The sequence below is a fragment of the Macaca fascicularis genome, chromosome 5, assembly GCF_037993035.2.
Source record: "Macaca fascicularis isolate 582-1 chromosome 5, T2T-MFA8v1.1".
NCBI classification, from domain to species: Eukaryota; Metazoa; Chordata; class Mammalia; order Primates; family Cercopithecidae; genus Macaca; species Macaca fascicularis.
In genome coordinates this window covers 103,941,650-103,957,113 of record NC_088379.1, presented here as the reverse complement: position 1 = coordinate 103,957,113, position 15,464 = coordinate 103,941,650, and the positions used below count along the sequence as shown (strand labels likewise).

General features: G+C 35.6%; 1 protein-coding gene and 1 pseudogene across 29 annotated transcripts in view; both read right to left on the bottom strand.

Annotated features, from left to right (window-relative positions):
* Window positions 1-15,464, bottom strand: part of RAP1GDS1 (Rap1 GTPase-GDP dissociation stimulator 1) — a 173,575-nt gene that overhangs the window by 77,201 nt on the left and 80,910 nt on the right. The window lies entirely within an intron of this gene.
* Window positions 14,264-14,392, bottom strand: LOC123573840 (U2 spliceosomal RNA; annotated as a pseudogene).

The following is a 15,464-nucleotide window of genomic DNA, read 5'->3' as shown; positions in this document are numbered from 1 at the left end:
ACTGTGAATAATGCTGCATTGAACATTCATGTATAAGTCTTTGGGCAAGTATCTAGGAATAAAACAGCTAGATCATACTGTAAGTGTGTATTTGTGAGTATATGGTTATTAAGCATTAAAAGAATGATGTGCCACTGAAAAATTATATTTAAGAAGTTTTCATATACTGTATGATACGGTCTGGCTGTGTCCCCACCCAAATCTCATCTTGAATTATAGCTCCCATAATCCCCACGTGTCATGGGAGGGACCCAGTGGGAGGTAATTGAATCATGGGGGCTTGTTTTTCCTGTGCTGTTCTTGTGACAGTGAATAAGTCTCATGAAATCAGATGGTTTTATAAAGGGCAGTTCCCCTGCACAAGCTCTCTTGCCTGCCACCATGTGAGACACGCTTTTACTCCTCCTTCACCTTTCACCATGATTGTGAGACCTTCCCAGTCACGTGAAACTGTGAGTCTATTAAACTTCTTTTTCTTTATGAATTACCCAGACTTGGATATGTCTTGATTAGCATGTGAAACAGACTAATACACTGTAAAAATGAAAAATTCTTAAAACAATAAGTGTATACCTGAGTGTATAAGAGGACTTCAGTCCATGCATATCAAACTGAAGTGGAACTTTCTGATTTATACAGGTAAACATAGGGCTTCTCCTTCTCTGAAATCAACAGAGCTACAGAAAAGAATCGGCCCCATTCTATGAAACAAATTTTAAATGTGTAACTTTTCTAATTAATTTAACAATAACATAATCATACAAATCATAAAATGATGAAAAAAGTTCAAGGCTAAAAGAAATAAGGATTGTTAAATATAGATCTTCACGTAAAAATAATGCAATTGATCTCACTCATAAAAAATTAAATATTTTACCTGGAGGCTTGGTTGTTAGTCAATCAATTTTAACATAAAGTCACCTTTAAGAAAACTGCTCATCATTCTCATTTATTTATGATTTCCTGAAATACATACCAACTCAAAACAATCTGGCATAGCTCCATTCCTTTCTCATTATAAAGCAGTGCATAATATGGATCTCAATTAATCAAGATTAGGTGATACATACAGTGTTAGTTTGTTTTCATGCTGCTGATAAAGACATACCCAAGACTGGGCAATTTACAAAAAGAAGAAGTTTAATTGGTCTTATAGTTCCACATAGCTGGGGAAGCCTCACAATCATGGCAGAAGGCAACGAGGAGCAAGTCACATCTTACATGGATGGCAGCAGGCAAAGAGAGCTTGTGCAGGAAAACTCCCCCTTATGGTAACTATCAGATCTCGTGAGACTTACTATCATGAGAACAGCACAGGAAAGACCTGCCCCCATGATGCAAGTACCTCCCACTGGGTCCCTCCCACAACACATGGGAATTAAAGATGAGATTTGGATGGGGACACAGCCAAATCATATCATTCCACCCCAACCCCTCCCAAATCTCATGTCCTCACATTTCAAAACCAATCATTCCTTCCCAACACTCCCCCAAAGTTTTAACTCATTTCAGCATTAACTCAAAAGTCCACAGTCCAAAGTCTCATGTGAGACAAGGGAAATCCCTTCTGCCTATGAGCCTGTAAAATCAAAAGCAAGTTAGTTACTTCCTAGATACAATGGGGCTATAGGCATTGGATAAATACAGCCATTCCAAATGGGACACACTGGCCAAAACAAAGGAGTTAGAGGCCACATGCAAGTCTGAAATCCAGCAGGGTGGTCAAATCTTAAAGCTCCAAAATGACCTCTTTTGACTCCATGTCTCATGTCCAAGTCATGCTGATGCAAGAGGTGGGTTCCCATGGTCTTGGGCAGCTCTGCCCTCTGGTTTGCAGGGTATAGCCCCCATCCTGGTTGCTTTCATGGGCTGGCATTGAGTGTCTGCGGCTTTTCCAGGTGCACAGTGCAAGCCATCAATGGATCTACCATTAGTGATGCCCCAGTAGGGACTCTGTGTGGGGGTCCAATCCCACATTTCCCTTCTGCACTGCCTTAGCAGAGGTTCTCCATGAGGGTCCCACCCCTGAAGCAAACTTCTGCCTGGCTAACCAGGTGTTTCCATACATTTCCTGCAATCTAGGTGGAGGTTCCCAAACTCAATTCTTGACTTTTGTGCACTCAACACCACGTAGAACCTGACAAGGCTTGGGGCTTCCACCCTCTGAAACCACAGCCTGAGCTGTACCTTGGCCCCTGCTCGGTATGGCTGGAGTGGCTGGAATGCAGAGTACCAAGTCCCTAGGCTGCACAGAGCAGGCAGGCCCTAGGCCTGGCCCACAAAACCATCTTTTCTTCCTAGGCCTCCAGGCCTGTGAGGGGAGGGGCTGCTGTGAAGACCTCTGACACGCCCTGGAGACATTTTCCCCATTGTCTTGGGGATTAACATTCTGTTCCTCCTTCCTTAAGCAGATTTCTGCAGCGAAAATTCTCCTCAGAAAAATGGAATTTTCTTTTCTGTCACATAGTCGGGCTGCATATTTCCAAACTTTTATGCTGCTTTCCTTTAAAAACTGAATGCTTTTTAATGATCGCCATTCTAACTGGTGTGAGATGGTATCTCATTGTGGTTTTGATTTGCATTTCTCTGATGGCCAGTGATGATGAGCATTTTTTCATGTGTCTGTTGGCTGTATGAATGTCTTCTTTTGAGAAATGTCTGTTCATATCCTTTGCCCACTTTTTGATGGGGTTGTTTGTTTTTTTCTTGTAAATTTGTTTGAGTTCTTTGTAGGTTCTGGATATTAGCCCTTTGTCAGACGAGTAGATTGCAAAAATTTTCTCCCATTCTGTAGGTTGCCTGTTCACTCTGATGGTAGTTTCTTTTGCTGTGCAGAAGCTCTTTAGTTTAATGAGATCCCATTTGTCAATTTTGGCTTTTGCTGCCGTTGCTTTTGGTGTTTTAGACATGAAGTCTTTGCCCATGCCTATGTCCTGAATGGTACTACCTAGGTTTTCCTCTAGGATTTTTACAGTATAAAAAGTCAGGAAACAACAGGTGCTGGAGAGGATGTGGAGAAATAGGAACACTTTTACACTGTTGGTGGGATTGTAAACTAGTTCAACCATTATGGAAAACAGTATGGCGATTCCTCAAGGATCTAGAACTAGATGGACCATATGACCCAGCCATCCCATTACTGGGTATATACCCAAAGGATTATAAATTATGCTGCTATAAAGACACATGCACACGTATGTTTATTGCAGCACTATTCACAATAGCAAAGACTTGGAATCAACCCAAATGTCCATCAGTGACAGACTGGATTAAGAAAATGTGGCACATATACACCATGGAATACTATGCAGCCATAAAAAAGGATAAGTTTGTGTCCTTTGTAGGGACATGGATGCAGCTGGAAACCATCATTCTTAGCAAACTATCACAAGAACAGAAAACCAAACACCGCATGTTCTCACTCATAGGTGGGAACTGAACAATGAGATCACTTGGACTCAGGAAGGGGAACATCACACACCAGGGCCTATCATGGGGAGGGGGGAGGGGGGAGGGATTGCACTGGGAGTTATACCTGATGTAAATGACGAGTTGATGGGTGCAGCACACCAACATGGCACAAGTATACATATGTAACAAACCTGCACGTTATGCACATGTACCCTACAACTTAAAGTATAATAATAATAAATAAATTAAAAAAAAAAAAAAAACTGAATGCTTTTAACAGTACCCAAGTCATCTCTTGAATGCTTTGCTGCTTAGAAATTTCTTCCGCCAGATACCCTAAATCGTCTCTCAAGTTCAAAGTTTCACAAATCTCTAGGGCAGGGGCAAAATGCTGCCAGTCTCTTTGCTAAAACATAACAAGAATCACCTTTGCTCTAGTTTCCAACAAGTTTTTCATTTCCATCTGAGACCACCTCAGCCTGCACTTTATTGTCCATATCACTATCAGCATTTTGGGCAAAGTCATTCAAGTCTGTAGGGTTCCAAACTTGCCTACATTTTCCTGTCTTCTTCTGAGCCCTCCAAACTGCTCCAACCTCTGCCTGTTACCCAGTTCCAAAGTCACTTCCACATTTTCGGGTATCTTTTCCACAGCGCTCCACTCCCGGTACCAATTTATTGTATTAGTTTGTTTTCACACTGCTGATACAGACATACCCAAGACTGGGCAATTTACAAAAGAAAGAGGTGTAATTGGACTTACAGTTCCATGTGGCTGGGGAAGCCTCACAATCATGGCTTCAAAGGCAAGGAGAAGCAAGTCATGTCTTACATGGATGGCAGCAGTCAAAGAGAGCTTGTGTGCAAAAAGTCCCCCTTATAATAACCATCAGATCTCATGAGACTTACTATCATGAGAACAGCATGGGAAAGATCTGCCCCCATGATTCAATTACCACCCACTGGGTCCCTCCCACAATATGGGGGAATTCAATATGAGATTTGGGTGAGCTAAATCTAAACCATATCACATATATATTAGCTAAACCATACTACATATATATTAAATACTTATTAACTGACTCATATTATGTTGAAAAAAGAGAGAAAGAGAACAATCACTTAGTATTCACTTCAAATGACAAACATTCTGAGTAAAGAATCTGTTCGTTTCTGTCCTATTATTTGCTTCTTACTGTTTATGTTAAGGTTTCTCAGGTCACTAAAGACTTTTTTGCTGCTCATGGACATGTTTATATGGTTTTGCCACTTTCATCCCCATTCTATTTCACTTAAAGCACAGAATGAGAAAATATTTTGTTAGAGAGCTACTAAATTGAAAAGCTTACTTTGCTGTGCCAATAAATTAGATATATTTAAAAGGGCATATTAACAATCAGAAAAATTGAACAAAAGTGATAAAATTACATTTTAAAAAATATTAGATGTGTATAAATTCCTTATATCACTATCACAGGAAAGAGCAAATTTATTCAGAACAATTAGGACAGTATTATTTTATTTTTTGAGACAGGGTCTTGCTCTGTCACTCAGGCTGGAATGCAGTGGCCTGATCAGAGTTCACTGCAGCCTTGACGTTCTGGGCTCAAGTCTCAGCCTCTGGAGTAGCTGGGACTACAGGTGTGTGCCACCACGCCAGGCTAATTCTTTTACTTTTTTGTAGAGATGGCATCTCCTTATGTTGCTCTGGTGGGTCTCAAACTCCTGTCCTCAAGTGATCCTCCAGCCTTGGCCTCCCCAAAATGCTGGGATCACAGGCATGAGCCACTACACCCAGCCCTCACATCATATATATATATATATATATATATATATTTTTTTTTTTTAAATAAAGCTTTTATACTTGGAAAAATGTAAAAAGTTTTTCCTCCATCACTTGGTTCTACTCTATGTTCTTTCAATTAGGTTAATTTTATTTTTGTGATCTTTAAACAAATTAAACAAAATGTTGGCTTAAGAACAGCTTTTAGTAAAATCCTTAAAACATATTCCAAAACCCGCATGCTCAGAATTATTCACATTCAGCATAAATGTATTTAATGACAGTGCATTTATGTATTCGACAGTGATAACTTCCTCAGATATATTTACAGAAACAACGAACCTGAGACCTGGTTTTTAGATCAACACTATCACCAATTTAACTGTGGATTCTGAAAAGTCACTTGAATTTTCAGGTCTCAGTTTTTTATCTATAAAATTTGGCAGGGGTGGCTAAGATGACTTTTAAATTCCCTCCTACGTAAAAAACTATGACTTCAAGGTAGCTTTATTCACTTAAGCTTTCTAATTTCTCTTGGTTCCCTTGAATCTACATATTCTATCTAAGAAACAGTTAACATTTTGCTAAATGCAGATTACTTTAACTTTTTGAATGTTTATTCCCCAAATGTAAAAGAATATAAAGATATTGAAATTGCCTATGTGCCATTTCTTCTTGTGCCTCTGTGAAGAATCTCAGACTTAATAATGCCTGCAGCAAAACAAAATAAAAAGCAGCAATAACTGAAAAACCCAGAAATAAAAAACAACCTCTGTTCTTTCCTACATCGGCAAATTGCCCCATCTTCTGTCCAGGTACTCAAGTCCTAGAAATCACTCTTGATTTCTCCCTTTCTCATATTCCCAATCCAATCCATCACTCTAAACACTTTCCAAGTTCCTCCTCTTTCCACACTACCATAACCTAATCCAAGTTACCATTATGTTGTTCCTGGACAATTACAAACGTCTTTCAATTAGTCTCAATGCTTTCCTTCTTAACTCTTAATTCCCATCCTTCTCAACTCCTTTTCCATGTAGCTCCAACAGTGATGTTTTTAAAATCCAAATCAGGTCATGTCACTTCTTGCCTTCAACAACTTCTCACTGCTTCTAAGATGATTCACAAGGTTTTCTATCATCTACACTTTTGTTTCTTGAACTTTATCACACAAAACTCCTTGTTCATAGTATCTCACATACCTTGGTTTCCTTTCTGAATTTCTACCAAATCCCTTCCCCTCTCAGGGCTTTACAATTACTACACTTTTTTTTTTTGAGAGAGAGGGTCTCACTGTTATCTAGGCTGGAGTGCAGTGGTGTGATGGCTCACTGCAGCCTAGAACTCCTGGGCTCAAGTGATCCTCCCATCTCAGCCTCCAGAGTAGCTGGGATTACAGACACGTGCCACCATAACGGCTCATTTTTTATTTTGTAGAGACAGAGTCTCACTGTGTTGGCCAGGCTGGTCTCAAACTCCTGGCCTCGTGCAACCCTTGAGCCTTGGGGTCCCAAAGTTCTGGGATTACAGATGTGAGCCACCACACTTAGCTCAATTACTACACTTCTATAAGGAATATTCTTCCTCTTTTCTTAGCTAGCTCATTCTCATTTTCCAGACCTCAGCTTAATTAACATCCACAGAGAGAACTTTCTTCACACTCAAATACACTCCATTATTATACATCACCTTTTGTATTCCCTTGATGTCAATCATCACGATCTATAAATATCTTTTCTGTAGTATTTGTTTATTATCTACCTCCTCCTGTGAAAGCCTCACAAGGATAGAGACATCTTACTCATATTTCCCCCCATAATCCCCATCACAGGCAGTGTCCCCTAAACAGAGTTTGTTCAATCAATATTTGTGGATTAAATCGTTGTACGTATACACCAAAGAATACAAAGACACAGAGAATTTCCTGGCATTTACTCATTATTTCATATCTTCTCAGTACATACATTTGTAAGTATAGTCATTACTATAAAATATGTGACCTACATCCTCAAAGGGAGAGAACAATAACTTGTGGTGTTAAAAAGGAAGTTTTCACACTCAAAGAGATTAAAAGCCAGTGATGTAAATCATGAGCAGCAACGTATTTTTCTAAGTCTTAAATAGTGGCCATTCTGATCTGCATGATTATGAAGACTTTTTTTCCATTCCTATTAAATATACTGCTTTTAATTTTGCCAAGTTCCTGGAGCAGGGAACCAGTAATAGACATACCTACATTGGGTTTGTTGTTGTTTTCAGACAAGGTCTTGCTCTGTCACCCAGGATGGAGTGTGGTAGCACAATCATGTCTCCCTGCGGCTTTGAACTCCCAGGCTTATGTCATCCTACCTCAGCCTCCTGAGTAGCAGGACTACAGAAGTGCTCCACTATGCACAGCTAAATTTATTTTTTGTAGAGATGGGATCTTGCTATGTTGCCCAGGCTAATCTTGCACTCCTGGGCTCAAGTGATCCTCTCATCTCAGCCTCCGAAAATGTTAGGATCACAGCTGTGAGCCACCACATCCAGACCCTACGATGTTTTTCAAGACAAAGTTAAAATGTATTTATGAAGTCTACTAGGAAAGAAAATTAAATTCTAATGCTTACATTTCCCCCTATAATTTTGCCAACAGTGAATTTCCATTACGTACCTTAGACATAATTGAATGTTTTCAGCATTCAAATAAAAAAGCTCACCAATATCATTTCTAAAACTCAAAACACAATTTATTCACCTTCCAGATTCAGGCAAAATCCCTGAAAGACTAGATATAAAAGCAAAAGCTGTAACATATTACATAAGTAAAATTACAAAAGTGAGTCATGAAGAAAAAGCCACCATGACTGTTAACTGCACACGTATCAGAAGAGAAGCATGCAACTTGCAATTTTCTGATATTATATTCAGGTTTAAAAACCTGCATTTAGGTGGGAAAATTTCAAGGTGTATATACATTTACACTTGTAATGCCAGATCAGGAAAAGAAAATGAATTAAATCTTTCATTTCCCAAAGCACTAGTACCAAGGATACAGCATAAAATGAGGTTATGGCCCAGCATTTGATGGACACAGTTTTTGGTGTGCCTGCTGATACTAGTATTAATTTCTGTAGTCCAACAGATTTCTCACATCAGTTTAAACTGTTCAATAATTCTACTTTTTAAAAAACCCTTTATCTAATAAAGGATTCATAAATGGCAATACATTTCCTAAAGAAATGGCTAAAGCTTTCTTTACTTCCTATATTTTTATATTTCTGTATCATTTTATTAGCAAAAGACTGAATATGTTTAGTTTATAAACAAATCATAAAGTCATTTAACTCAATTATTTCCAAAAATTACCGAAAGTGAATTTTACATAGCATTTAAATAATAATGTATGTAATTTATTGTTCCAATTTATTACTCCAATTGTTCAAGATCAAAAGCTTTTATAAATATTGTAAATATAAAAGCTGTTTTTGTACCAAACTACTTCATACTTAAATTATGCTAGACTATATATACGTGTGTGAGCAAATGTAAAATGTATATATAGTTATGATATAGAATTTAATCTGAACTGACGACCGCATAGTTTCTCAAAGGGTAAAAACATTTTACTCAGCAGGAAAAATGTAAATTATTCACTTTTTTTTTTTTTTTTGAGACAGTCTTACTCAGTCACCTAGGCTGGAGTACAATGCTGTGATCTCAAATCACTGCCTCCTGGGTTCAAGCAATTCTCATGCCCCAGCCTCCCAAAGCTGGAATTACAGGTATATGCCATCATGCCTGGCTAGTTTTTTCTTTTTAAATAAGAGATGGGGTTTCACCATGTTGACTGGACTGGTCTTGAACTCCTGATCTCAAGTGATCCACCTGCCTTGGCCTCCCAGAATGATGGGATTACAAGTGCGAGCCACTATGCCTGGCCCTGAATTATTCACTTTTACTAGCATTTATTTTTCATATTTCCTCACCACCAAGGAAAATGAACCCTACTTGTAGCAAGGAAAATGTTGATCAAAAGTTGAGAAAGTTCTCAGTACTTCAACTTGTTTACAAATAAGAAAATTAAAAAAATTTAAACAAAACCCTATTAAAAAGAGCAGTGGATAATATGTATTGATAGGGTTTCAACAAGCAAACTGGAAATCTTACGTTTCACATATCTAAATTTTAATAGGTGAAATGAGAGTGGTAAAGGTAAGGAGAAAAAACAGATCTAGACCAAAAATGTTTTTAAACCCCCAAATAGGCCTCTATAATTAGACTTTTCCCACCCTACCTAAGTCCTGTTAATGAGGAAAGGAAAATTCTAAAGCCATTCAGCCTTCTGGCTCAGAGAATGGGGGTGAGGTGGGGCAGGGGAAGGCAATCATATATGACTTCTTACTGAATCCAAGAAAAATCATCTAATATTTTTGGTATATGCAATACTCTCTCACAGGTTGCTTCTACTTTCGTATCTATAAAATTAAGAACAATGACTCAGAAATTACTATTTCATGTATTCCCTAAGACATTAGCTTTTTATAAAATAGTAGTTGGAAAGTAATCAAGCATGGGAAAAAAAGCAGTAATATGTGTTCTTTGTCCTACAATTTTTAAGGTAAACTTTATAGAATCTTGCATTTCTGAATACCATTTAATAAAAGAGGGATTTAAATTTAATACCAAGTACAAAAATGGAAAGATCATAGTTTCTCAAAGTGTAAACTATCTGAAGAGATAGAGTACTTAACATTGCTTAAACCTGGTACAGTGCTATGTAAGAACCAGCCAAACTGATAACTATCTGAGTACTGTCTCTCACTTCACATTATAATTCCGTTCTCTCTGCCGCAGTCACTATTTACCACACCACACTTGGCCTCCTATAACGGCTTCCTGAAATCTCTGCCTCACATCTCTGTCCATTCCAAAACTAGACTATATGATGCTACAAAACTGAAAATATCAATTTCTTCAAGTTACTTTCAGAGGCTCCTTCCTGTCCACATATAAAGTCAAAATAATTCCTTAGCCTATAGACATTTTAAGTGCACACTATACATTAATGGATGCACAATCAAGATCTCTACCATAGCACACCTGTATTACTATTTGGCTATTTAAAAAAATCATATCTTCATGATTTACATGTTCCACAGCCCCAATTCTGAACTTTCCCCCAAAACCACACACTTCCTACCATCATTCTGGTGTTGACTTTTATTAACAGATGAGCTTGACGTCTACCTTACTGGGAAGATAGAACTATACCCAGAAACACCTTTGAGTGCCCTCTTTACTAATTAAGGTTTTTTCAATACTTTCATTTATCTTCTTTTTTCTCTATGGCAGAAATGTCCTTTCTCATTTTAACACCAACTTGTTTACTTGAGTTCATAATTTCACTTTTTTGGTCTATATTATTTCCCTATCAGTTATTCCCCTTCTAAGAAATTTACTCTGCTTTTGTCCCTGGGTCCTAACCCAAAAAATATGAATTCCTACTCCCTAAAACTTATTTTAGGGCTGTTAGGTTTTTGTTGATTTTTTTTCCATAAAAGTCCAATTTGGAGGGAGAAAAAAGTACAGGGAATTCTGTCTTTCACATTAATTGCACAAACTCATTAAAATTATTGCTGTGAGCTACGCTTTAAATTTTTGTGTGTATGTGTATATATACCTGCTACCCCCACCTCCTACCTCAGGTACTGCTGAAACAACAAGGTCATTTCCCATAGAGAAGAGAATATATATGCTTTCTGGATAGGTGAAGTTTTAAAACTTTTTATTTAGAAGTAATTAGAGGTTCACAAGAAGTTATTTAAAAAAAAGAAAAAAAAACACAAAAAGGTCTCACATACCTTTTATCCAGCTTCTTCCAACGGTAACACTGCATAACTCTACTAAGCAATAGCACAACCAGGACACTGACATTGGTACAATGTTGGACCTTATTCATATTTCATCAGTTTTTATATGCATTAGTGTATGTGTATGGCCATGCATGGTTCTAAGCAATTCTAACATATGTACAGATTTGTGTACCACAACTAAAGTGGTATTTTAAAATACTCACTTTCATGCTAGTCAGGTTTCCATCAAACTGATACTGGGCTCAAAAATCAAAGATAAACATGGTTTTTGGTCTCAAGAAATACAACTTGATATATCACACAACAGAGAGAAAAGGACAAAGTACAATGAATGGAAACCAGAATTGTATTCTGGTTTTAAAATGAACTAGGAAATATATTCAAGTCAAAACTTTTTCAAATTTTTAAACCGAATCCTTTAAGCAAGTTTAGCCACCAAAAAACAACACACTTGGGATATACTACCCAAATACAACAACCTTCTGTAATGTTCTCAGTATTATTTCCCAGATTCTGTTGAAGATTAGTACAAGAAACAATCACATGGAAAATATCTGGGCAACTTTTGTAGAACAGTCACTAGGGACACTGTAATGCCAGTAAATATCCTTACATATTGTAACTAGGTATGTGCACAGAATCATTTGGGGTATTAATGACACCCTGATAAGTCCCTCCTACTATTTTGTCTCAAAAGTTTTTTGATTAAAGAACTAAAATATTCCTTTCCATAATAAAATAAAAATTACAAGGTATATCAAGTTTTTTTTTTCCACATAAGCTGCCAAGAAGCTCAAGTGAAATCAGTGCTTATACACAGTTAAGCATATTATCCTTGCTTCCCACCAGATTTATCTTTGCTTCTCTTTATATGGCTTCTGGCTTTAATATCTTTATGTAAATATCTTTTCTATGTTGCTGTATGTATTACATTGAGTCACACACTTTTCATATAAACATACTTAATCCAAACAAATTTACTTTACTAATAAGGAAACTAAAATCAGAAAAATTAAATGACAACTTAGTGAATGGTAGAGCTGTAAATCACATTCATTTGCAATATCCACTTTCTAGGGGTTATATTCAAATTTTATACATTTATAATTATATTAATTTGTAAACGAATTCTTTTCTAAGTAATGCACTATTTGGTTAATTTCTTTAAAAAACAGCTACAGTTAATATTCTTATTTATTTTCATTCTGATAAAAAAATACATATAATGTGTGCTCTGTAATTGTCCTCAAGTTGTGTTCCTTTGTTCATTTTACTTTCTCTACCATTTAAAAAGTTCTTTAATGGCATATGCTTGTTTTTAGAGCTTACGACAGTGTCACAAAACAACATCTACTTCAATCTATATTTAGAATGTCTTTATAGTGGAATGCTTTCACGTGATAACAGTCATAACTACTATCTTTAAAAGTAGCAGTAACATATTTTTATTTATTCTTATATACATGATGTACTTAAATAATAAAACTCATAAAATACAACAGATTGATGAAAACTGAAGAATCTTATTTTTATGCTACTTATTGACTGATAATTCTATTTTATTCTAAAACTGAGTAACACAGAAAATAGAGTAAATACAAAGACTTACATGAGACTTTAATAACGTAACTAATATAACTCATCAAATAACCTAATTGATATCACTGAAATAAGCATTTATTTTAAATGATGGATATAAATAGTTCCATTTTGAATATAACTGTTGCAAATATACTCTGATTACTTTGGCGATTTCAAAGTATGTCTGCATTATATTAATATATACTTTTCTGACCAACTTACATGATAAAATATTGTAGAATTATTGGTAACTATTTTTCAGCATTTGCAGTAAGAACTATGATTCCTTCTACACTATTTTTATATAAAGAATTTTTATATATAAAGCCTTTATATTAAAATAGTGTAGCACAAGAATCACCAATATACAAATGGATACATGCATATGTTTCAGCATCCTTCCCATATATACTTGATGTCAATGAATAAACAATATTTCACGTCATAAACACTGGCCCTGGCAAGCCTGATTACCACCTCATTTTAATATTTATTTACTCATCAGCGAGGAAGAATACAACTTTTTATCTCATGTATGCAAGCATAGCATATAAGCTTAAGTGTGCATATCTTTCCAATAATAGTACCAGTTACATAGTAAGCATTCACTTTATTTCTATAAAGAGGTATATTTGTTTAATTTTAAAACATCTTTATTTGATTTGTACATTATTCTTCCTACGTGTATAAAAAGGCACAAATATTTAATTTCATGTAATCATTTTCTTCTGGCCTCTACTAATATCTTTCAACTAGTAGATCAAGTAACACTTATTTCCTTACCTCAAGCAGTAATATCCACAAACAGAACACTAGTCTCAAATCACCAATTTATCCCCAGGAATTATAAATACAGGATGGGAATTTAACAAAAAGCTTTTTAAAACTATAAGGCCATTAAAGTATATCAGCAATTTAAAATGTGCACAGTTGCATAAACAAATCAATGAAATGAGGAATGCCACAAAGACAGCTATATAAGAACATAATCCTCTTTTTCACAACACCTTTGAAATGGAAGTGTAAACAGGCCAAAGGCACGCATTTCTGAAATATGATACTACTGCGCTTTAAAACCACATTCCCTGGTATATCCCATTAAACACACAATTTTGATTATTTCTTTCCAAATTGAAATACAACTTTCCTTTCTTGTCTGATCTGAAAGATGTCAAAATTCTCATAAAAAGAGTTATTTTGGCAAAGTTAAAGGGCAGAAGAATTTTAAAATATTGCTTATATCAGAAGTCTGTTTGGATACTTCGAAAGAGAAATCCATAAATGAAGTGCCTTGCAGCTCTCTGGAAGAAAAAAGATCAAGCATTTTAAATGAAAAACGTTTCCAGCCAGTGATTCTTTCATCTCTATATGCAAGAGGGAGACTGGGATTCAAAAAGTTCATCAGCAACAAAACTTTACTCCGTCCCATTTAGCAGTATGCCAGTTTGTTACCTCAAGTTAGGATTACATAAGGCCGTTTTCTTTCATTAGGAAAAGTTCCTAAAATGGGCACTGTCAAGGCTGGTAAAATTGAAATCTGACCTAGTTTTTCTCCAAAGATTTCCACGGATTTTATGGTAATTCTTTCTACAGTTGGAGCTCACTTCCTTTCAAATACACTATGCTAACTGAAATATGCTAGCAAATGCTTTACTTTTCATGTGTCAAAGTAAAAATCTACAGAACATGTATGAATTTGTCAAATTTTTATCTCCAATAGTGAATTCTACACTTGATCTTAGCCAAAAGGCCAAGAAGTGATCTAACAGTGAATTCTTTATACCACTTTCTATTTACATCAACTTTACTATCTACTGTAAGCCTACGATCATACTGAATAAACCTACGTTAAAAAAGTTATTCATCTGGAGTACATTAACAAAATGGAAATCAACTGATTAGCCCCATAGGTAAGTTTGATAAAACACAAATATATGAACTCTTTAAAACATACTTTATTTGAAAGAAAAAGATTATTTGTATTGATCACAGGGCTATCATGTAGTTTTCTATACTCCTTTTAAAAACGAAGCATTACATTCCCGAGAGTGAAGAAGGTTGATGAATTAAAATAAAAGCCACTAAAAACTTGTTTAAAAAGGAAAACTATCCAGTTGTCACAAAATAAATTGAGAAATGCATTTCAAGTAAATTCCCCAATCAACCACATACCATCACATTTACAGGGTTTTATATTATTCTTGTAATTCAAGTATAAACACTGTAATTGTCCTGCAATCATTCTAGAGAAATCACTAAGAAGTTCACAGGATAAAAGGGTAAGAAAGCATGCAGTCTATGGAAATTATATGCATATGAAAGCATTGCACAATACATTTTCATCACCTGATTTATAGTAAGTAATAAATCACTTCTTACATTCACTTTTAAGACTTCAAACTTCATTTCCTGAACTAAAGTTTAAAAGTATAAAAATATGGCCTGTATTTACTATGCTTAATTAATCATTTAGCTATGACTTCCATTGAACTAAATGAAGATAAGTTGGTCATAAATATTTATAATAAGAAACAAATTAACTTCATAACTTAAAGGATATCCATAGAACTTAATATTGTATATCCCATAAGATAAAGTAAATAGATATAATAAATACTATAATAATGGACTTCAGTTTCATCAAAAGAATAATCTTAACTAGACATTTATTACCCTAACTTCAAGGTTCTTTAGAATACACAGGAAATAAAATTGCTCTATCCCATTAAAAACCAAAGCAATATGAAACAAAATATCACTGTGTGTATTTCTCCTATTTTATTAATAGGAAAAACTCCAGGACAAAAGTTCTCAAAACAGGTAATATTCTCTAT